This window comes from Sturnus vulgaris, chromosome 3 (genome assembly GCF_052056855.1).
Source record: "Sturnus vulgaris isolate bStuVul1 chromosome 3, bStuVul1.hap1, whole genome shotgun sequence".
Taxonomy (NCBI): domain Eukaryota; kingdom Metazoa; phylum Chordata; class Aves; order Passeriformes; family Sturnidae; genus Sturnus; species Sturnus vulgaris.
The window spans coordinates 80,783,006-80,806,717 of NC_142245.1; positions in this window are offsets into that span (position 1 = coordinate 80,783,006).

Below are 23,712 nucleotides of genomic sequence, written 5' to 3' on the forward strand. Positions count from 1 at the left end.
AGCAGAGAGATGACAGACTAATTATTCACAAATTGTCTGTCTAAGTATGTACCATACTCTTTCCAAATACACCTATTATAATTCTGACTAAAGGTATGTGTACTCTTTTCTAGACAAAAAAGCAATAATTTCCTGGTTTTTTTCGGGAAAATATCTTGAAATATGTTTCTGTTTCCCTTCTCTATCCTGCTTTTCTTTTCTTGTAATATGTCATACTGTTTTTATAAAAGATTCTGTAAACAGCATCCCTGGATTTAATTCATACATATTACTAGGAAAAAAGGATGCAATGGTAATAACCTATAGTAACAGGGACACCTGGAGTCCATAAGGTCCCAGTTGTGTTGGGAAGAACATGGTATCATGGACCAGCTTTCCCACCATGTGAGGAGTCTGTTCCACATAATTTTTCTTTGTTCTGATTTGTCTCAAAGTGGCCGGATTCTTGCTTACTGAGAAAATTGAACTGAAAAATCATTCTCAGCTCTCACTTTAATACAGCAGCAACTGAAAGTGGGGATGTATGCACAAAGAAAACTTCCATTTCTTTTTTTCAAAATTCCTTTTTAATCAAAGCCATGCTTTGGGGTATTTTGCTTATATGACTTGAGGTTTTTAACCCTTTGAAATACATAAGAGTGGAAAAGAAGGAATATTTGAGTTTTTGTAACTTTTCCCTTTCCATATTTTCTTAGTTATATCACTGCTATTCTTTTAAAGTGGTTTGCTCAGCAGAAGATATTATTTTTCAAAACCTTGTGTTTGGAAAATCGAAGTCTTTTTCTTTTTTTTTTCCCTAACATTCCCTCTTTCTTTCCCTAGTTTGCATTAGCAGGGATAAAGGCTTTGCTGAAGGAACAAAACTCTCCGTCACAGCCGTGCAAGTGAAAGGGGCCACGAGTGAAATGGGCTGGAACCTGGAACATCCCTTTTCATGCTGGTATAGTTAAAACTGGCCTCAAAAGAAGGGCTTTTCATCACTTAAGCAAGCAAGGCAGATGGAATCAGCTCAGGAATCTCACCAACTTCTTAGTGGTGCCAGTTTCACTTAACTAGTCCTTCAAGTAGAGCCACACATTACCAACTTTGAATTTTCTTCCATTTCCTTGTCCTTACTTCGTGGCTGAGAACTTCTTGCCAGACCCACAAAGGTATTTAGGCGGCCATTTCCCATATAAGTGTCCAACTTGACAAAGTGAAATCAAAACCTTTTGAATCCCGACGAGCTATATCCTTCCTTTCCTTTGTTATTGTGAACTGCATTTGGCTTTTATGGCATTTATTTTTCAGAAGAGGATAAAACATTTTATCACTTATGAAAATGTGGTTACAATTTGTATGCAGCTCTATAGAATATTACTTGAAGGTGTAACTCTTGCCATGCCATTTTCTGAATAGTCTATTTACTAAGTGTTAATGTGAGTCCCAGCAGGGTGCAGTTAGTAAACTTATGGGTGTTTAGAAGCATTACACTAAAGGCTGTATTAAATGCCCGAGCCTGCAATTAGAAAACATGTAACTAATGCTTGCTCATACAAATTGTTTCTATTGTCTGAAGTATTTGGATGCAGCTTTGAGTTGAGGACAATTAGGCTGTTCCTTTTTTTCAGCTCCTGCACAGAAGTGTTTTTCCACACATATGTACTTACACATGTATATCTAGATATATATAAATATATGTGCGTCTATGAATGCATGTGCACTCTCTAATGCATCCAGAACCCCAAATTTGCTTCAAACTCCCTGGCTGTAATTCTACTGCAATGCTATGAGATTAGTTGTATTCCCAATGGCATGTCTGAGGTCCCAGTGGAAATCTTTGCTGAAGCTAGACTGGAAACAGGATTCCCAAGGACAAACTAGCAGCCAAGCCCTTGAACCAGCTTTTCTTTCAAATAGAATCGATCTGTGCAATTCAAACTGTGGTTATTCTGTAATCAAATTCTTGATTTTCCTAATTTAGGATGAGATTTGCTTAAAACTAAATTTAATCCATAGCCCTGCAATAGTTTGTCTTAATCTATATAGCCGTAGAAAATAGAAATTAAAAAAAAAAACAGCAAGGTCTACCTTGCAAGTCTATCTGACTTTAAGTTCCTGAATTATGTCTGAAACACTCTTTACCAGATCTTGATTACACTGCTTCATAATGTACATATATAAAGCCTGTCTTTATTCTAGAAGATAAACTGTTATATAAAAGGGCAAAAAAAAATGTAACTCTAGTGAACTTCTTTGAACTTATTTGTCACTAACTTTTATGCAAGCATCCTCAATATGCATCACATCTGTTGACTTCGTGGGCTGGAGTCTGGAGTTGTTAACACTGAGAAATAAACCCAACTGCTGTTATGTTTCGCTGACCTCTTTTTTTCTGAAATGTTATTTTACAGCTTTTGCCATTACTGTCTGTGAGTGATGCAAAGTGAATAAGACTCTCAGGCACTCATGGATATAGTCTATTTTTAATCTCAGGTGTAACATAAGTCATTTGCTGTCCCTAGTTCTCCTTACCTCCTAGCCTGCAGATAATGAACCTGCAGAAGGGGTGTACAAAGAACAGGCAGAGAAAAGGCAGACAATAAGGATCTACCAGTAGATTAAATATATAAAATAAATATATAGAGGATACTTCAGAACAACATTTGTAAAATTATAGGTTTTTAATGAAAACCGTAATTGAGGAAATAGTTTTTCTTTAAGAAATGTCAGTATTTACTTAGCTAGCAGCAGGAGGGAGTCTGCCCAGAATATCTAGATTTTGCTTGGTATTGGAGTTAGTCTTGCAACAGACCTAAATTTAAGGTTTTTTTAAAGGGTAGAGTGTATGGAAGGGGGAAGATCAACCAAGAAGGAAACCCTCAAAGCTTTGATCTTTCACAGTGTTTTCTTGAGTACTCTACTACCTGTTGAAAGCACACAACCTTGTATTTTTAATTGGAAAAAGGACAGTATGTGACTATGTTTGTCTATGATGGCATTTTGTAGGAATGTGTGATTTGTGGGTCAAAGATGTGTTTGAAGCTTTTTCCGTGGATGGCACCAGCTGCTTCTTTGCCAGTCTGGCTCTGGAAGGGCATCTGCACCAGCAAAGAGCTCAGCTCCCAGAGCAGCATATGTCCCTCTTCTCATCCCACCACTGCTACACCTACTCCCTGAGCTGAAAAGGAAAATAAGCCTTGCTAAACAAGCCTGACAGCTGGGGCAAGGATGGAAGCTGATAGGTCAGTCTTGCCAGAAATGCACAGAATCCTTGCTGTGTCTTAGTTAATGCAAGTCTTTCCTGTCTTAAGGAGATTTGCTTGGCTAGAACTTTAGATATAATTATATTTTTAAAAAAATCAAAAACAAATAAACAAAATAAATAAAATACAAAAAGCTCCACCACCAAAATAAAATGAGCTCACTTACCGTAACTGGGGAATTGCAAAGTGCAATATTTTCCAGACTCCAGGCTAGGAAAATGTGTTGCTGCTTATTCCCCTGAAATCTCCAGGGACATCAAGACAATCAGCAGAAAGCAGCCTGGTTTTGTCTTAAAACCAGTGGTGAGGGTTCCCTGGTAGAGGCAGTGTTTCTAAGCCTTGCTAGTATTTCTCAAGACAGGTAGCAAAGCTTGCAACAGATCAATTAGTTTTCACTGCAAAAATCTCGAGTGTACCTCAGGGAACATGACACCATTTTCCTTTTTATTTCCTTACTAGCGTTGCTTGGGATAGACATTTATCAGTTTTGTCTTTTAAAGGTGAAATGCCAGTAAAATCATCTGATACTAAATATCAGACACACATATCTTTTTGGAAATGCCATTAGAAGTTTTTTATTACTCCAGGCAATAATATAAGGGTGAATTAAATTGAACGTCTGCAGTCAAAGAAGTTTTAATCATATTTCTAAGTAAACCCAACAGGCTATCCACTATCTCTGCAGGTGCAAAAGGATTCCAACTGCCAAAAAAGCCACAGGTTTTAATGGTTGGTTTTCCTGTAAACAAACAGGAAAATGAAGCTACTGTATTGACCTTGGGATTTCCACCTATAGACATTTTATAAATATTTGGTGATACCTAAAATGTACTTTGAACATGTGTTTATTATAATATACAATACTAAAATGAAAAACAGAATAAACTCCAATTACTTCCTAAACATTTTGCCTGATAAATCTGGAACAGGTTAAAAATATTTTAGGAATAATTGAAACATTTCACACATTCAGCATTGATGCAGCATTCTTTTTTATATCTAAACCATCTGTGTGCTACCCGGTGCTTGTCAGATGGGCACTATGAAAAGGGTCCACAGATTTTCTGGAAATTGTTCTGGCTGAGAAAGCATTTGACCAGTATAACCACACAGGTCACGATTTATTAGCCAAGGCAGCATGTCACAGCACACAGGCAGGTATCCAACATGAAACTCGCCTCAGAAAGCTGCAACCCCTACTGTTTTCCCCTGGAACCTAATCCAGAAAACATGACTTGAGGGAGGATCCAGCAGAGGAGTTTCATGATCTTCTGCTGTTTCATAGAAATGCGTTTGGAAGCTATTTTTCTGGGGTAATCCATCATGAAATAATCATGGAATAAATGTGTCTTATATAAAGATTCAACTATTCCTCCCTTGGCTTCTCTATCCACTGCAGTGGTCACTAGAACAGTGGTCCTAATTCTGCCTTATACAGACAGAATATCTCCTTCCCATTCCCTCCCCTCTGTATTTCTAATTATCAGATTAGCCTTTTTAACCACAAAACCATTTTAGGAATTCATGGATAATCGATTATTTGTAACAATTTCCACAGCCCTTTTCTGCTTCCTGTGATGTAGTGCCCCATCCTGTAAACGTAGCTTGTACACTTTCATTTCTAAATATAAATCTGTATTTGGCTGCATTTGGTTACACCCAACTTATGAAGTGAGCCAGATAACCTTCAGTCACAGGAATACTGTCATCTTTACTGATTTCAAATCTGTGTCATCTGAAAAATGTATTAGCAGTCATTTTTGTGGTATTTGTGATTTAAATGGAGATTGTGTCGAGTGGAAAGGAGAAAGGGGTGGTTTCCCTTCCACAAAGTAGCCACGCATTGATAGTTGCCCATAAAATATCTGTGTTGAACTCTGGTAGGTACTTTAAAAAATGTTATTTCTTGGAATTTTACAATCAGACAGTCAACCGATTTGTCAGACTTTCATTTGTTGAAATTATTTTTTCTGTGAATAAAATCAGGTTGACTTGACAAACTCCAGCTTCCCGAAAGTCATAGTACTCCACAGATATTTTTACCTCTGCCTTCAGTACCCACCATTTCCTGTGTGCCACTCTCAAATGAAAGCTAGGACAGTCAACTTACATTTATTTGGGTCGTGCCTCTCACTTATTTTCCTCATATTACATGCTTAGCATTAACTACTCACCTAAAGAAAAAGCAAGAACCTTAGCTGCTCCTCAAGACGTCTAGGTGACAGTTAATCCAGCCTTTCTGAATTGAACAGAGCTAAGCAGACATACATTCTCCCTGTTTACTGCTAGATCAGAAAACATTTCATCAGTATCATATGATACTCATGCTTCCTCTAGCTTTGATCCACCAGAACAGAGATACTTATTGAATGCATCTGTCTCATAATGTCTCATTACTAGGAGTTTAACCATCAACATTTAGTAATGGACTCACAGAAGTTCCTTTCATACCTCATGTAAATTTATGGAAGGCATTTCTATAAATGTCTTATGTGAAATTTAGCTTCTTTTCCCCAATGCAGTGTATGGGGGGAGAAGAAGCTGGTTGCTACAGCTCAGGTTGGGAAGGCTCTAAGGAGGCAGAGCTTATATGAATCAGGCTTGGGCAAAACCACCCAAACAGCTGGGAGCTGCTTCCATAGGAAGTCTTCTGGAGGAGATTTTGGACAGAGCAGTCTTACAATATTAGGGCTGGACACGAACTGTAAGGTTCTTGTAACACACTTTTAAAAGTACCTTTTTTCTTCCTAGTGAGCTGAGCAGGTGCTTTTCTTCTGATCATGCTGACCCAGGACACAGATCTCTGTGCTCCCACGAGGCTGCTGCTTATGTTGCTGAAGTCCTGGCATCAGCAGAAGAATGTCATTGCCTTAGAAAGGAAGAGCAGGACAGACCATCACTTCATCTCATCCAAGCTCTCGTGCTCAGCAGATTGTGCTGTCTTACCCAAACAGGCAGTCTCAGCTCCAGCCAGCACAGGTGAGATTGTCGTGTTCACACCAGGCTCTCAGTGCCAGGCAGGTGGCTCAGCAGCCCCCCGAGTGCTGTAAGGAAAGCCAAGGGTTTATTGGCTGTCATTAGGCTATGGAGATCAAGACACAGCGGGAGCAGAGGGAGAAGGACCAGGAATGTCTCTGTGAAGACCTCTGGGCCATGAACAGCCCTTGCCCCAAGCTTTAGACTTCCCAACGCTGGCACCGCAGCACCTGGTGCCAGTTCCTGGGGAGATTTCCTGACAGGCAGGGCTCTGGCATGGCGCTCCAGACAATCCCTCGTGGTGGTGTTGGTGTGATGCCCCTCACAGCTTTTCCAGCAGCCTTGGCACAAGCAGAGGCAGGTGCAAGATGGCCAGGGTGGAGCACTTGGTGCCATGGCTTTTTCCACATTTTCGGTGGCAGTGCCTTTGCAGTCACCCCTTCCACTAAAGCCCCATCAGGACCTTCTCAGTGACCCAGCAATGAACCACCTCCCTAGGTCAGGGTCCATGTACACAACTGAGCTGGAAGAGATAAAATAAACCCAAATCCACCCATCTGGTGCTCTCTGCAGGACCTCTGCCAGCATGCAGTTCCACTGGGATCCAGGCCTTACATGTTATATTTTCTGCAGATATTCTTACAATTAAAAACAGGACTACAAAGGAATCTGGGAGGGAGCTCTTGGCAGCATGTTGAAAGCCCCTGAATAATTTTTTAAAAGAAGATTAATGTAACTGTTTCTGGTACCTCTAGGGAAAAGAACAGCTCCATTTTGCAGCAGGCTGTAATTTGTAAATTGAATCTAATACTGCCACATAAATAATGCTGCAGAGATTAAATCTGGGGAAAGGTGTGAAATGAGAGAGCTACAGCATCTAAGAAGCAAATGCAGCAAACACTTTTACAGTCATTGCAGAGCAGAATGTATTAACAAACATTTCTATTGTTCAAGTCAGCTCTCTGCTAAATGAGAATAACATGCACTTTATATCACAGGGAAAGTGCCAAATATTGCAAATTTTTCTTCTATTTCCTCGGAGCTAGCCTCTTTGCTCTCCATGTTGCAGTCTTGTGTTATTGTTCCAAGAAAACTTTTGTGTTCTCAATGTATTCTCTACAAACTGTAAAAACTCCAACTTAATATGAAAGCTTTTCCTGTCGGGGATAGAGGTCATGAAGCTACCAGAATGCATAATTGCATGAAAACATCACCATCTCTTAAAAAAAAAATTAGCAAAATATAAAAAATGTCCTATTTTTGTCCTCTCATCCCCTGGCACCATGTAACATCAATAAGCCTTTGCACAAGCCTGATCCCAGAGTACGAGATTTTACTGGTAATTAGAACCCCCTTGTAGCACACTACTCACTGTATATAGTTATATCTACTAGAACTTATAACTAGTAAAGGAAAAACAGTAATTTTCTGAGATATTAGCTCAAATTTGGTCAAAGGGAACATTTCACCAGCAAGTATTCCTTAATTTCATCCTGTGGTCTAAAGGTTTATCTTTTCATTTGCTATGTGTCTCTCACCTCCGTCCTTATACCTCCAGGCAAATTCCTCCTTTGGCACAGCAGCCTAGCAGCTGGGTCATCTCCCTTCCTATGAATTGTGCTGAAGTCTGATACCCTGCTCTGCTCCAACCTGCTCAATATCCATAAATAGGAAGGACATCAGCATTGGCTGTGAAGTGACCAAAGGTAGTTTTCATGTTGTCATAGACACTGCCTTGACTCCCAGAGTAGTCTGTCACTGGAAGAAGAGTGTGAGTAGGGTGATGAGTGAGTTGAATGTTGTACTCTTCATTCTGTTAAGTCAAACAGACCATCTGCATTCAATAAGTCACAAAAAGTCCAAAAGTTTCATAGGTCTTTGCCTTGTTTTGGGCAGCTGCCATGTTCTGGCTGCATTTTTTACTCCTGTCAAAATGTTTTTCAATGCGTGGCACTTTAGGTTTTCTGATTAGAAATGCTTGTGTGGTACCAGCCTCAAAAAACTCAAATTCAATAAAAAATGTGGATGCCATTTTCTATTGCTATTTCTAGAGTTTCCTGAAACCTGTGAAAAGATTGAAAATTTCCAACCTGGAACAGAATATTTCTATAATTCCAGGAATTTATTATACTTTTTCTTTTTTTTTTAGGGCTGAAAGAGAAACACTTTCCAAGCCACCCAAAGAGCTGCCAGTGTTTGGGTATTATAAAAGATCAGAAGTGAGAGAGTTTCTAAACATACAAAGTATTTAACACCTCAGAGGATGTCCAATATAACATTTAGTTGCATATAATGCTTCACCAAAAACCCTTTGAAACTGATGCACTCTAGAAGTTGCTTTCTTGCAAATTTTCTGTTACTTCTTATGAACATCTTGGATTTTCTCTTTTTTTTTTTTTTTTTTTTTTGAAGATGAAAACAAAACCCACATGGTACTTGGGAAACAAGCCATTTCTTTCTGGATTTTTGAAAGGCTTGAAGTCCCATAACTTACAAACATGAGAACAGCTGTATCTGGTGAGATGAAGGGCCTGTCCAGCCCAGTACCCTACGTCTAATGGTGTGACAAGACCAGAGGGGAAGAGCAAATGAGCAAAGCAAATGCATGTGGTACTTCTGGTGTCTCCCAGCCGCCCACCACCTGCACCACAAACATTTCTCATGGCAGATGTAGAGATGTCGTTTTTATTACTTTGGTAACCCTTGAGGGGATACAAACACAAACTGTGGATTGCTTTGTTTTTGCGTGGATCCCAACCATTTTAATGAATCCAGAAAGTAGGAAGGAAAAAGAAACTTTGCATAGGATGGGAAGAAGCTCCAGATCCAGGCTCCTTAGTTGTGAATTTCTGTGAAAGACTACTCAATTTCTTGTTCAAGATGAGATGATGTTGCCAGAGCCTGTAGCAGCAGTACACAGGCCATGGTTTATTCCAGGCACTCTCCTGTGGTACCTTTTTTGTGCCCCACCCTTCCCTACTCCTCACTGGACTCTGTGTTAGTGCTGTATGGTTTTACCTCTGTACTTTAATAAGAGGGTTAACCAAAAAGAAACAGCTTTTTTATTTGAGTTTGGAAGTAGGCAGGAACAGCCTAGTGGACAGGCCATGACTGGTATATTGGTATATGATGGGTACCCAAGGAATACTGACTCCAGTGGCTCACCCTACATCTTCCTATGGACAGTTCCAGGGCATGGGAGGAAGTCTATCCATCTATCCTTTCTCTGGTCCCCTAGGAAAAAGAACTTCATCAGCTGTGGCAGGGGAAGCAAACCTGCTCCCCTCAGAGTGGCACCTCCTGGTTGCTAGAGCTGCTGGGGATCAGAGGGTGGGATTAGCTTTAGTACATCCCTTTCTCACAGTTAGAAGCAAGAGGCATTTGGAGGCATTGATTGTTCTCTAGCGTGGGATTGCCTGGTGTAAGTGGTCTCTAGCCAGATAGTCTTCCTTGGGGAAAAATATCATAATTATTCTTGGACATCTAGAAGGGATATCTGTCATCTAGCCTCACTGATCAAATCACACCATGTCCTCAAGAGGTGAATATTCGTTAAAGACCTGGTTCTCACTTTCTCAATGCAGAATCACTCTTCATCTCCCCACCTCCTGAAAAGAAAAAGGAGGGAGGCAAGGGGGAAAGAGAGAAGAAAGCCATGAAAATTCAAAGTTCATCTAAATCTATCAACATGTGCATAACGCATGTTTGTGTCTATTAATCACTGCTGGGGAAACACAAAGCCACAATGCCATTATGGAAAAGACAACAGATCATTCCAAAGCCATATGGCCACCACCATTGATCCTCACATCCAGGAATCAATGAATGATCTTGACTGGTAAGAATGTAGAATAAGAGCCAATATTATAACTCCGCTGCTTCTACAGACTGTGGAGAAATATCCTTGGACTGTAATTCAAAACTGCAACAAAGGGCACATGAATGTGCTATCGGTATTTGCTATCAAAGGATCTGTTCATGTGGCGTGATGTGCTCCAAGAGTGATTACAGCAACATTTTTTAAAATTACGTTGCCCTATTTGTTCCTTAATAAATCAGTTTTTTAACAGAATCTGAGTGAGTTGGAACCTGAGTTATATGGGCAATCCCCCAAATCCTTGAGATATATGATTCCATATATTTGGGTAGGAATATGTGTATACTGAATATGACAAGTGGATGTGGGACTCAGTGTCTTTGTTTTGGTGCTTTCATTGATGCAGAAACCAGATAGCGAATTTCCAGCTAGCATAACAGGCTCTAAATGTCTTCAACCATGTTTATAAGCTGTGTTAGAAGGTAGGTGGTCTCTGACATGGTCTTTAAATGCAATGGGCCAGATATTCAGCTGGTCTTAATTGTGACTCTTTTGTCTTTGAGAGCACCATGCCAATTTAACCTAGTGTAGGATCTGGCTCAGCATGCCCCTTCCGCAGTGTCTGCTTAATCTGTGTAAATCTGAGTTAATCTAAAGTAGCTTTCAGTATCATTTAAAACTACCCCAAGGAACAAACTTCTCTTTACAAGGATAAAATGGCATCCAGAGATATTTCCTTATAAATTGAGCCTTCAAAAACTGATCTCCCATTTTGCAGAAATACGTAGCAGTCTTCAGTTCTCAGATGGCACATAAAGAGGGTCTAAATTTGAATCTCTCAATGGACCGTTCAGGAAAATTTGGATTTATCCTGCAACAGTGTGTAATTTTCAGTTTAAAACTTCAGATAAATGGATAGGAAAATGTCTTGTTACAAGACACCTCTTCAGGCAAAACTTACAGCAAATATGAAATGAAGCAGTAACATACATTCCCCTTCACTGACATTCATGGATTCTCTCCAGACTACAGAGAAATGTCACTCCCCTCTCAACTTTCATAAAGTCCAGTATTCCCACCGGGTTGGCTTTTACATCTTTTTATGTAAAAGACCTAAGGGCTTTAGGTTTTTTCCTGGCCTGTCTAGTTCAAGCTACTGCTGTCCCAAGCTCAGCATGTTTTCCAGACCTGAATGAGGAGCCACCAAATATATTTGTCTTTCCTCAGTGTTTTGCTAGTTGGCACAGCCTCCCTTGGGAAGTGAGACATGAGTTCAAGTGCCCACTGCTCATGGAAGTGTATTCCAGGCCATGAAGTGTTAAGGATGCATACTGGATATTCAGTCTGAGATTTTTCCCTTCCTGTCTGAAGGGTGTCACAGGCCAGAGATAATTCCCAGAAGGCAAGGCATGCAGCCACCCTTTTTAAAGGGAAAAGGTAGTGGATCTGTATTGGCATGATCCTTACAGCAGCACCCTGGTGAAGCTGCAGCAGGGCAGAAGAATAGCTCCAGAGGCTATTTCCAGGGACTGTTTTTCATGCTGTGCTTGGGAGAGAGGTTGGAGGATGGGTTGCAAAATCCAATTTCCAAAGACCAATGACGGAACAGAATAAATCTGTGAACCTGTGGAGTTAGGAGGAGGTTCCTTGGATGCCAGTGATACCTAAATATTAGACAGGGGTAACATCTGTGGTGCCAGGGGCCTGTGCAGGGAGCACCCTGCACCATACAGCTACGCCAGGCTGTCTCTGTGTCCCAGATGCAGGAACTATGCATGTGCATCCCTTTGGCTGACTATCAGGCAAGAATGCATGAAAATTAAACAAATTACTGGTTATTACGAGAAACATATTTCACTAATTGGCTTCTGAGGGCAGCATTTTATTGGGCAACAACTATCAATAAGCAAAGTGTGGCACTTGTTTAGTATTAGAACTTTATTCTAGCCTAAGGGAAAGGAAAGACTAAAGGATCAAGGAGACAAATGAAAAACAAACACGGAAAGCTGCAAAGTTAAAAACACTGAGGGGAGGAAGCCACAAGGGAATGGGATTAGATTTCAGAGTCTCTGTAAGTGAGCACTAGGATCTTTCTTGTAAATTAATTCCACACTTAATTTTTGGAATTCTTTCTTACTTTTCTAGACTCCAGCCAAAACTAAGTCAGATGAAATGTTAGAAGAGATTGGCATCCTGGGATGTAGTGGTAAACTAGTTTACTTTTCTAGTTTCCTTTCATATGTAGATTAAGCACTGAATTTTCTTTTGTCATTGCTTGAAAAGATCTAAGTTTCCTTCCTAAGGCATCATCTTTTATTAATCAGCTTATCCACAACAGAGTCCAAAGAGACTGGAAATGGGTTCAGACAGATGTTGATAAATGTCTTAAGTTTCTTATAAACTAAATCAAGGCCAGCCATGTTTTATTAATAAGCTAACCTTCAAACATACTTTGCCCTCTGCATACTGTATCACACTTTATATGCCATCCTGTTTACACTGTTTGTCCCAATTTTATTCAAGGCTGTTAACATCCCTTTCTTAAAAAAGCAAATCTAATGCTTATCTATAACAGTCATAAGGGGTAAATTATTTCATTTGCTAAAATACATGCTATATGCCAGGTGTGGTAAGAATTTGGAAAGACTAATTTCTTTTTTGTTATACCTCCTCTTCTTTAATTTTATTTAATTATTTTATACCTGTTGCTGATTAAACATATTTAAGCAGCATGCAGCTTAGCTGATACTATCACCTTGCTGTGGAAAATAGACTTCTGTCATGCCCCTGAAGCTTTCTCCCATCTCCAGAAGCAATACTGTGGAGTAGATCATACAATCCCTCTTCTAAGTGCCTGTTCTCAGTCCAGACAGAATAAAAAACCCAAGGCCATTCCAGATCAATATGCAGTTTCATGATGGATCCCAAATCTTTCAGCTGTTGCCAAGCATGAAGTGCTTGAACATGCACTTTGGTTTTACAGATTGTTAATATCATTAAGATCATTCATATAAGTTGTAAGCATTTAGAGTAATGCTTCCATAAAAGAAATGTATGGAGACACAAATGACTGTGACAAGGGTGATCTGTGAACCAGAGGACCTGTATAGCATTTCCAATGGAAAATTTAATGACAGGGACAGATGACAACCCAAGGAAAACAATTAAGGAGGTGAGGAGAGCATGGACAGCGATGTCTGGCTCAAAGGGTTAGAGAAATGTCAATCTGGATGTTCCCCAGTGACCAGAACTGTGAATGTGATTGGTGACATTATCACCTTCCAAAAAAAGCTTAGATTATTTTAGAAGAGGGAGGGGGGGAAAAATCCCTCCAAATAGCTTTTGGCGACTTATTTTTTTAACCTATCCCTAGAGGTTAGAGTTTTAAAGGCATGACAATGTTACTGAAAGAAGCATTACTGCAATTAGGGGAACATGACTGTTTAAAGGGGTCCTGCAATATGCCTTACAGCATGACATCTACAGGGTTGCATTTTTGTGTTCCACAAACCGAATTGTCAGATGTTTTGTAGTATCAACCCTCATTAGAAAGCAAGTTATGCAGAGAACATATCTTCAAAAGGTACTTCTTCTTTGTGATGGTGTTTTATAGAATTTCAGGCTTTTGCAAGCTGATTTTTCAGAGATGCTGAACATTTAATCTTTCATTAAAATATTTTAGGGACGGAGAGATCATAATTTTGAAAAAAAAAAAAAAATCCAATACCTTCTACCATGGACAAAATCCTGTCTATACTGTCAAAGATTACAACTTTATCATTGACTTAAACATTTTTTTAAGCATTGATAAAGTTTGCACTATCTCTGCTAAAGCTGGAAATTATATATGTTAAAAAAAAATAGAAAAGGATGTATATTCAGAGGCTCCTCTCACAAATATGGCTTTGGGATATGCAGCTGAGAACAGGATGTTCACACAGGCACAAAATCCCAAGTAACATGTATCATGAAACACTTCCTATTAGGTCAGTTATACTGCTGATTCATTAAAATACAGTCTTGCACTCAGACTTCAACTTTCAAATGAAATCTTCTGAAAAATGGACCGTTGTGGCTGAAGCAGCACGAAATCCTGTCCTGTCTTTTATGCTCCTCTCCCCTCACAGGTTTCTTACAAAGTTTTCCTACGGGAAAAGTAATGAGAAGATAGGCAGAATTCAAACAGAGAACCTTGAAACGCAGCAAATAATTTATCGCAAAAAAATGGAGTGTCCATGAGAGATCTGAAAAGACCATCAGATAATTAAAGTGATACATAATTGGAAAACTATTTCTGACTGTGTCAATTAAACATCTGTTAAATGTTTTAACAGAAACTAATGAAACTGTGGTGAAAAGAGAAAAAAAAAAAAAAACAACCAAAAAGATGTCTCCAATTTACTAGACCTATTGTTTCACAAATGCATTCCCCATTGTACCTCAGTGTGCTAAAACACTTTAAACGTCTTGCTCTCATCAGGTTCTTGCATAAAGGATCCCCTCTGCTCCTTAGGTGCTTTTTGACAAGTGTAAGATTCCCCTTCGCTAAGCAGCCTCAAATCTCACTGAAGCTAATGGGAAATCAGGACGGTCCTTCACCATGCAGGTTTTGGCCCAGAGGCACAAATGAAAATACTTTCACCATCTTTATCGTGTCCAGGAGATGAAAGGAGAAATTTCAGTGGCGCTTAGCATTAGCCTTGTAGGCCTCATATTCTGTGCTTTTTCCAGGACAGAGAAATCCCACGTGCCAATTCCTCTTATTTTTATTGTAGCTGATGAAAGTTCCCAGCATGGAGAATCATGAGAGTGTAACTGCCAAAATTCCCTTGCAAAAACCTAGCCTCTAAAAGATCAGTTTTCCCTCCAGAAAGAATATTCTACACAGTTCATGACTGCTCAGTGCAGCGTGCCCTGCTGAACACCAGTTCCAAGGATCTTCCTGTATCATCCTCACATGAAGTTGTAGCATTACCTCCCGCCAGGCTGTTCTGCAGTGATCACTACATTTCACTGAGGTTTAAAGCAGAAAAACTTCTCTGTAAAAAGCAAGTGAGCTGCAAGATTGAATAGCCACCTATTCCATTAAAAGAGGTACTATCTATGGGTGCAGTAAAGCTTGAAATGCCTTGCTTTTTAAAATCAGTAATTTATTTTCCTATCAGCTATATTAATATGTAGCAGCAGGCAGCCAGAAGCTCACTTGAGGTGGACAGGAAAGTTTTTACAATAAAATTGTCAAAATTCTCTTAGTCATCCCAGTGTCATCAATAGAAAAATTAGGACCATGCCTTTCCTAGCAAAATAAACAAGGTCAGGACAAAGGCATGGGCCTTAAGCACAGGCCAACTATCCTTCTTCCAAGAACAGCTAAAATAAAAAAGACTTTCTTCTTCAATTTCTTAGGATGTCCTCAGAGGGGATGTTCACTGCAGTTTGTGTTACTTGTTCTCTGTAATTTGTTGAAAAATCTCTGCTGTACCTCTTCAACATAGTCATCAATTGGAAACATCAATTGCTCTTAGTGGGTGAACCACCCTTCCTACTCTCTGCAGGCTGTGTGGGACAGGGCAGGAGCCCCCTAAACTCCCCTGCTCACTCCCTCTAACATGGGGGTCATTCAAACTCTGCTGCAGCAGCAGGCACAAACCATGGTCAGGATGGGCTGTTGCATGGTGTCCCAGGGCATCAGCCCTTCCCATGGACACAGCAACAGGGCACTCGGCTTCAGTGTCTTGGGTTGCAATACAGGATGTGACCAAAAGTATGTGTTCTATCACCATCTATTGAAACCAGGTGGGGCAGTGATCCACATCTCTGTGGGAGATATTCTCTGCTAATGAGCCATCTGCTAAAAAAGAGGAGGGACAGTGTTCTTTATCTTTTCCACAACCCACCCTTCCTCCAGGAAGATATCGTCTGTTAATGGGCCATTGAGTCCAAGGGTATGACTGATAAAATCACATCATCCCATTGGGTTCCACTGAATGACTGATAAAATTCCATCATCCCACTGGGAGATGCTCCAGCCAGGGGGAGGAGCCAAGCCTTTCCTAGCTAGATAAAAACTGAGTTTTGGAACACCAAGGCAGCCTTTTTCCACTGCATTCCAGAGGAAAAACTGGACCTTTCCACATCATCACTAGACCTTTGGAGGAGAACTGCACCCTTCTACAGGAGCACTGCTTCAACTGAACCACATCTGTCATCCAGGAGGATGCAGCCACCATTTAATGGGGCTGCTACCAACACCCTGATTGATGGAGTGTCAGGTTGTGTTCTGACTCTGTCAGTGTTTTGGGTTTGTTCTTTGTAATGCTGTATTTCTATTTAAATTTTTTCCTAATAAAGAACGGTTATTCCTATTCCCATATCTTTACCTGAGAGCTTCTTAATTTCAAAATTACAGTAATTTGGAGGGAGGGCGTTTACATTTTCCAGTTCAAGAGAGGTTCCTGCCTTTTTTAGCAGACACCTGTCTTCTAAACCAAGACAGTGTGGCAGGGGCACTGGGGCTTTACTGCCACCCTCTCTCTGTGCCCAGAGCTGCCGTCTGAGCTGGGGAGCTGCTGTGCAGAGCCTGGAGAGCGAGCAGCTCCGGTATGTGCTGCCTTTGTGGTGCAGATGTTGGGCCAAGTGTCACAGCTCCAGCTGCTGGCTTTGAAGGTGGAACCCTGCTCCCATGCCAGGGAGCAGCCACAGGGAGCAGCTGAGGGCTGTGCATGTGTGAGCGTGTGTGTGTGTGTGTGTGTGTGTGTGTGTGTTTTGAAAAGCATTAATATGTCTGGCTGTTGGCGGGAAAATGACTTGTTAAATTGCTCAGAGGAGGCCTGGCCCACCTATAGTGAGACTGGAGCAGTGTATAATCACAGAGAGTGTAACTGATGGGAAAAATGTGCTGGGTTTACTGAGTGTAATAGATGCTAAAAGGTACAACCTGCTGTGTAGTTTAACAGCTCCTATTAAACCCCCAGACAAAGCATTTGCTGGGACTGTGGAAATTCTACAAAACCGCCTGTCCCAAAAGTCACTGGTGAGCACAAAGCATTTCTCTTTTTATAAATTGAATCATAAAAATAAAAAATATAAGAAAGCAATTTCTGGATATGTGACTGGATTAATGAAATTAACAGAGTACTACTAGTTTAAAAGAGTTTAATGATGCTCTAAGGAAAACTTAAACTGAAAGCATTAAAAAAAAGCAGAGACTGAATGAAGCTGACTTGATCCCTTCTGTGCTACAAATTGTTCCAGCAATGAAGACAACTGCTAGAATGCCAGGGTGCTCTGACAGCATCTGGTAATCTTTACAGCAGATAAACTGCTGGTGAGGCAGACAGCACAGGCAGCTCTTGGACTATTCTTTTCCCTTCTTCTTGTGGTAAATAATCTCCAAAGCATGTTCAAGCACAAGCAAAACACCGAAAAAAAAGACAAAAAAAAGAACAACCATCTTCTCAGAAGGGGAAGAGCAAATGATCCCAAAACACCTTCTGGAGACTTTGGACAACAATGTAGCTCTACACTTAATTAAGAGGTGTTTGGACTTGGTAATTAAAGGAGCAAGTCTTAACACAGAGCTCATTTCACAGTCTGCTGCTTGTAACTGCAATAAAAGCATCAGGGACTGCTCAAAAGCATATCTGGATGTGACTTTAACTGTGCTAAACCACACACAAAGGAAATCCTTGCTGCAGTGACTGTTGCTACAGAGAATGCTAAAAAAAAAAAAAAAAAAAGCTGATTATGCTAAACACCTGAGAAACCAGTTGGCAATATCCAGCTCTGCAGGTGGGTGCATGGTTTTGTACTGTGAGAGCCACTACTCTCATAGAGGTAGAGCCAGCCCATGACAGTGTGCTGCTCCAAGGTTCCAGTGGCTGGGATCAGGGACATCCTCCATCCTCGGGGGCAAGGCAGATTTCCCACATCTGCTGCACCAGCAAGGCAAGAGGTTGCAGCTCCTGTGGATTAAGGATGGCAGAGAGGAGGCATTTTCAATATGCAGGAAGATCTCAATCAGAAGCTGATGACTACTGCAGCAGAAATTAGGCAGAGTTTAATGGTATGGAAGTTAATGGTTTTGCATTGTGGTGGTGAAAGAATCCATGCTAGGTGTATGCAAGCGTAATAAATCCAGGATGAACAGAAAATCTTGACCATCAGCCAGTTATGAGATGACTGAGTAGTTTGTCCCTGTGAGAAAAGCAAACATGTCCAGACAGTTTCTATTACAGCAGTATTTTGAATGCGAGGTGCTGGTGCTACCAGACAAGGAAGGCCCTGGCAGACCTACCAAGACTATTGATCTGGGCTGCTGATGGCTGCTTTGAACAGAGCTCTAAGACTCCACAGAACTAGTAGCTTTTCTCCAATGACTCTTCTGAGACCAAGTGCCTCAGATACTCTCAGGAATTTTAAATGGCTTGGGCTTGAATCATTCCAATCAGTCTCTCTGATGTCATACTGGTAATGAATTAACTCTCATTATTCAAAAGAATAGACCTCAAAGAACATCCTGAAAGAACATAATTTTGTGAACCATTACTGAGGCAGTTGGTCTCATGATGGAAAAGCTGGATTGTGTCACTATAGGAAAACATGGTTGCCAGCCACAGGACTCAAGTCTTCTACTTGTGCCTGTGGTTTTCACTGGGTTTGTGCATAGCCATTGCTTGAATATGCAAAGAGAGGGACTGTGCATCCCTCAAGTACCTCATAGCACCTCAAAATGCATTTCAGGTACTAAGCAGAAGAAAAATAACTAAATGTATACCATTCCTTACACCACCTACCCAAAAAACAAGGGTCCTATCCAGTCTATTTCATCTCTTTTAGTCCCTGCTCTTTCCACAGACAGAATGCTAGTGACACCTGCCACCAGCTATTAAGTTTAATCAACCAGATCCTAGGAAGCTCTTTGATCTCAAAAGAACATTACAAAAAGTCCTTCCCTCAAAAGCCTACTGCTCATAGGAAGTGCTGAACCTTGGACTAAATTGGAGCTTACAGAATTTGGTTGTGAAACAAGACTTCACAGCCCTGGTAGACATTGTTATTTCTACAAAGAGATAAATGGATCCACTTCAGATAATTTCCAAGAATCATGCCAGGCTGAACTAAAGCTGTCATATTTTCTCCTCAGTGCCTGGAAGCCCTGACTCACTAAGCAATCATGTCCTTCAGTCCTTTATATATTTTCATTTTGTTTTTATCCCCACATGCAGAAAACAGTCAACAATACATCGCATTCTAGCCTCTTCCCTATTTGTATATTGGAGTGATCTCCCCTTTGTCTAAAGGTCAGATTACATTAGCAGTTCACATTCCTGGTTAAACATGCAGGCAGATGTTTTCTTCAGGGGGCAGATCATGTAGGAGGAGGCATCGTTTTCTCCTCCGGTCTTCAGTCAAACGAAACTTGTCATCTTCAGCTGTGTAAACGTGCATCTTTACTGAATGGCATATGCTTCATTTTGGATTAACATTTCAATGAACTTAAAACCATTTGAGGGTCTGTTATCTCTTTTCTTAAATCCTGAAACGCTGAAATTAATGGTAGGTCTGCTGTTAACTTCAGGAAATGGTACTGGAACTTCTACCTCCCCCTCAGCTAAAATATGGTTCAGTCATGAAAAATGGAAATACATTTCACTCTATTTAGCAAAGACACATTCTGAAATGCAATTTGGCACTGAGGAAATAAGTCTGGTTCATGAAATAGCTATGTATGTAGAAAAGAAATTACTTTTGCAAAGCCTCCAGCTTCTCTTTAATTAGACTAAAAATCCAAGACTGTGACAGGTTTTCTGCAGAGCTGGAGGTCCTTGTGGACCCAACCTTCAGCTGCACATGAATGTTTCACCTCTACTAATTTTCTATAATATTCTGTGAAACTTGCATCCCCCAGCTTCAATTTACAAGGTCTAGTAGAACATGCCATGCCTTGGACAAGGAACTTTATGTGAGTTTTTCACAGTTGGGAGACCATAGCATAAATGCAACTGTCTGAAATACTTGCTTGTAATTCATAGTGAAGAGAAATTTGAGATTATGAAAAAAAGATTGTAAATAAAGCCCAAACAATACTCCCACAATATTGCAGGCTCTGAAAGCTGATTTTTTGAAGAATTTGGGATGCTTTAGTAGGAACTTCCAAGAGTCTAGTCTGAGTCAGGAGGTAGAGATTGTCTCTGGGCCTGCCCCATCGCCTTTTTTCTGGCTGTTAGAAGTATTCACCCTTAAATTAAAATAGCAGCAGGGTCTCCTGATGGCTTCTTTTAGTTCATTCATACGTGACACAGTTGTCCTATATCACTGCCACAGTGGACTGAGAGGAAGGCTGGAGTTTGGGCCAATACTTAAAATGTCTCTGTGTGTGGGGTGGGGTTTAGCCTGACATCACAGCACTACCTGTACTACCATTTGCTAAGAATATTGACACATGCCAACAGAAGGTCCTATTTTGCTAACAACTCTCAGAAACTATGGTCTGAGTATTATAAAATGTCATCTGTGATTGGGTCAATCTTCTAATAAATAGTTGAACATACAGGGAGCAGGCACAAGAAAATGTATCTATATCTATATTTACGGACAAGATTGAACTAGGGAAAAAAATAATCAGCTCTGCTTCTGTTGAAGAAAGTGGTGACTTTTTTTTAAGAAAAAAGAAAGTTTGAGTACTGTCACTCTGGGTCACCCATCCCCTCTCATGTGGCCTTTCTAGCAGAGTTAGGTCTGCCCTATGTGAAAGCTTTCCCATACTAGCTAAGCTTTGGAAAAAAGGCTGTTCCTGTAGGCAGGAAGTTTTTGCTGGATCAGTTGGAAGAGTGCAGGGCTGCTGAGCATGCTCACATTGCTCTCAGCCCACACAGGTGTCACCACTCAGGCAGTGAACATGTCCCAGCTCTGCCCTGCTCCCCTGGCTCCTCCAGTGCTCCTGTGGCCAAGCCCCAGGGAATCCCTCTGGAAAAGGAGGAGGAAGTCCTCTCATCTGATCCTAGTGCAGCCAGGTGGAAAGGAAAGAGACACATTATGGCAGCAAGGTGTTTCCTGTAGGATCACTGGCAAGTGGAAAGGAAATGTGGGACTACTTATGCAAGAAGCATGGTCTGAGAGATGGAAACAAGGAAGGAAGAATAGATCAGAAGAGGATTTAGGAGGGAGAATTGGAGGTGAGCTGGAAAGGAAGTCATGGCTGCAAGGTGAAATCTGAGAAACAGATCCTGAGATATTTAGGTAACAAGGACAAACTTCTCTTTCTCAGCTGCAGCTCTTTTCCCACTCTCAGAGTCAATCACTCAAAAATTAAGGATTTGGCAAAAAAGTTATCTTGCAAATGAAAATATTGCAACCCCTTGGGGAAAAATACTATGTGATCATGTAATTAAAGTCTGCATCCTGATACATATGTAAAGTAGGCCAGATTTAAATTGTGCAGACAGTAAATATTATTTTTTAAATTAAATTGTAGAAACATTTCATGACCTGCTGACTTATTTTTGTTTTATTTAGGGGGAATAAAATTGTCAAAATACGTAGAGCAGCCAAAATAATGATATAGAGAACACTAATACTGAAAATATTCAAGCAGTGGATTGAAGTGACAAGAGATTATCTCAAGAGACCCACAGGCTACCAGAATTTATTTCTCCTTCACTTGCAAGTTCATATTATTTTTGTTATATTTTCCTTTTTTCTTTTTTTTTCCTGGAAGCTGATCAAATATCTGTGGGGATAAATTTTAAGTCACAACACTGCATTTCAGTGACTAAATACTGATTATGTCTCTCTTAATGACTCAGTTTTCTGTTATTTCAAGAGGAAGTATGTGTCCATTCATGATAAGGGAAGAAGCCTGAATTTTGCAGAAATTTCTCAAGTCTGTGGAGTGCTATTAGATCCAGCTCCAGACTAAACAAACACACCCAGCAACATATGGAATTAAGGGCTAAGGATAAAGTCCACTAATATCAAAGAAACTCTTTCTTTAAATGCTTTGGATCAGACCTTACATTTCCATTGGAAAAACCTTCACAGCCCATTATATTAGGAACATCTTAAGGGAGGATGTTCCTTCATGAACATTCATGCTTTAAATTTGCTGTAAATGCTGTACATCAGAGGTAACTTTTGTGAGCTTCCAGCAACATTTCTTTGTGTGAAAAAATGGTAAATTGAAAATGTTTCCTGATTCCTAGAACAACAGGTCAGAGCGTCTGTGATGGCAGACTCTGGAAGCAGCAGCTCAGCCCTGGCCTTGCTCTTCCCATGGAAATAAAATGAACTTTTGTGGCTTTTACTTCAAAGAAAGACAATTACAATGATCCTGAGGATCTGTAAGACTTTCACCCTTTGCTCAGCACTCCTGAAAGGGCTCAGCTGACACTGCCAAGACAGTGCCTTCCCACTTCCTTATAAATGCTCCTCTTTTTACCACTGAATACAATATTTATTAAGGTCCATGGGGTTTCATATTTGGGGCCAAATTCTGTTTTGATTTACACTTTGTTCTTTTCTGGGAAGAATCTCACCACATTGAGAATCTCAGGTTGAAAAGCACTTGATTCATCGGTGAGCTCCTCCGAGCAATCATCCAACAGGATGGAGCACCAGACCAGAGCACTCTCCAGGAACCAGCTCCTGAGTACCTCAACAGCTCATTGTTGTGTGACAGGGATGTCAGCATTTGGCCAAGAATATCTCGTTCCCAAAGCTGCACACTGTCAGATACAGCAATCTCGTGGTTTTATCTACAGTGCCATTATTTTCCCTTTTTTTGTGTTTGCACAGTGAATTAAGTTATTTTGGAGCAGAGCCAGTATCCTTCTCAGACTATATCTGAATATATTCCCATAGAACTGTCATTGTATTTTGAGGGAAAATTAGACCAAATCTGCAGCTTTCTACTCCTTTTAGGATTAGTTTAAAGGAGAGGCTATCTTGCTGCTCTCTTGGGTAAATGAAGTTTAGAAATGTCAGTGGGAGTTTGGCTCTTCTGTCTGAAGAGAAGAAAAATATGGGAGATTTTAAAAAAATTAATGTATTTTCTTTTAATTTGCGGATTTGGCTTCTATCGTAAGTTCCAAAAGCATGTACTGTTCTCCAAAAGATGGCCTTTTCCTTGATTTTAATTCATTTGCTGGAGGATTAGAGGAATCAGACTTTTGTCTTGCCCTGTTTGATAGTGTCTTTGGTGTTGAAGCAATCAGTGAGCCTGTGTGGGTGTGGGCACAGGGGTTACAGAATCACAGAACTGGTGAGGTTGGGAGGGACCACAGGGTGTCATCTGGACCAACCTCCCGGCTCCATCGGTGTCATCCTAGAGCACATTGCCCAGCATTGCATCCAGATCGTTCCTGAACATCTCCAGGGAAGGAAACTCCACAACCTCTTTGGTTCCAGCATGTGGTCACTTGCACAAATAAAGTTCTTCATCATGTTCAGGTGAAACTTCCCGTGCAGGGAAGGGATCCCTCCACAGCCTCCTACACCTGAGCTGCAAGTGGCTGCTGGGCTGGCTGTGGAACACCAGGCTCTGCCCCTGCACATGGACTGCCCCAGGAACAACCTCTTCAAGCCTGAAGATCAGGTCCCTCCTTAACCTCCGAGGGACTTCAGCAGCATTAATGCCTGTTTCTTGTAAACATATGTTGCAAACATTATATGTAA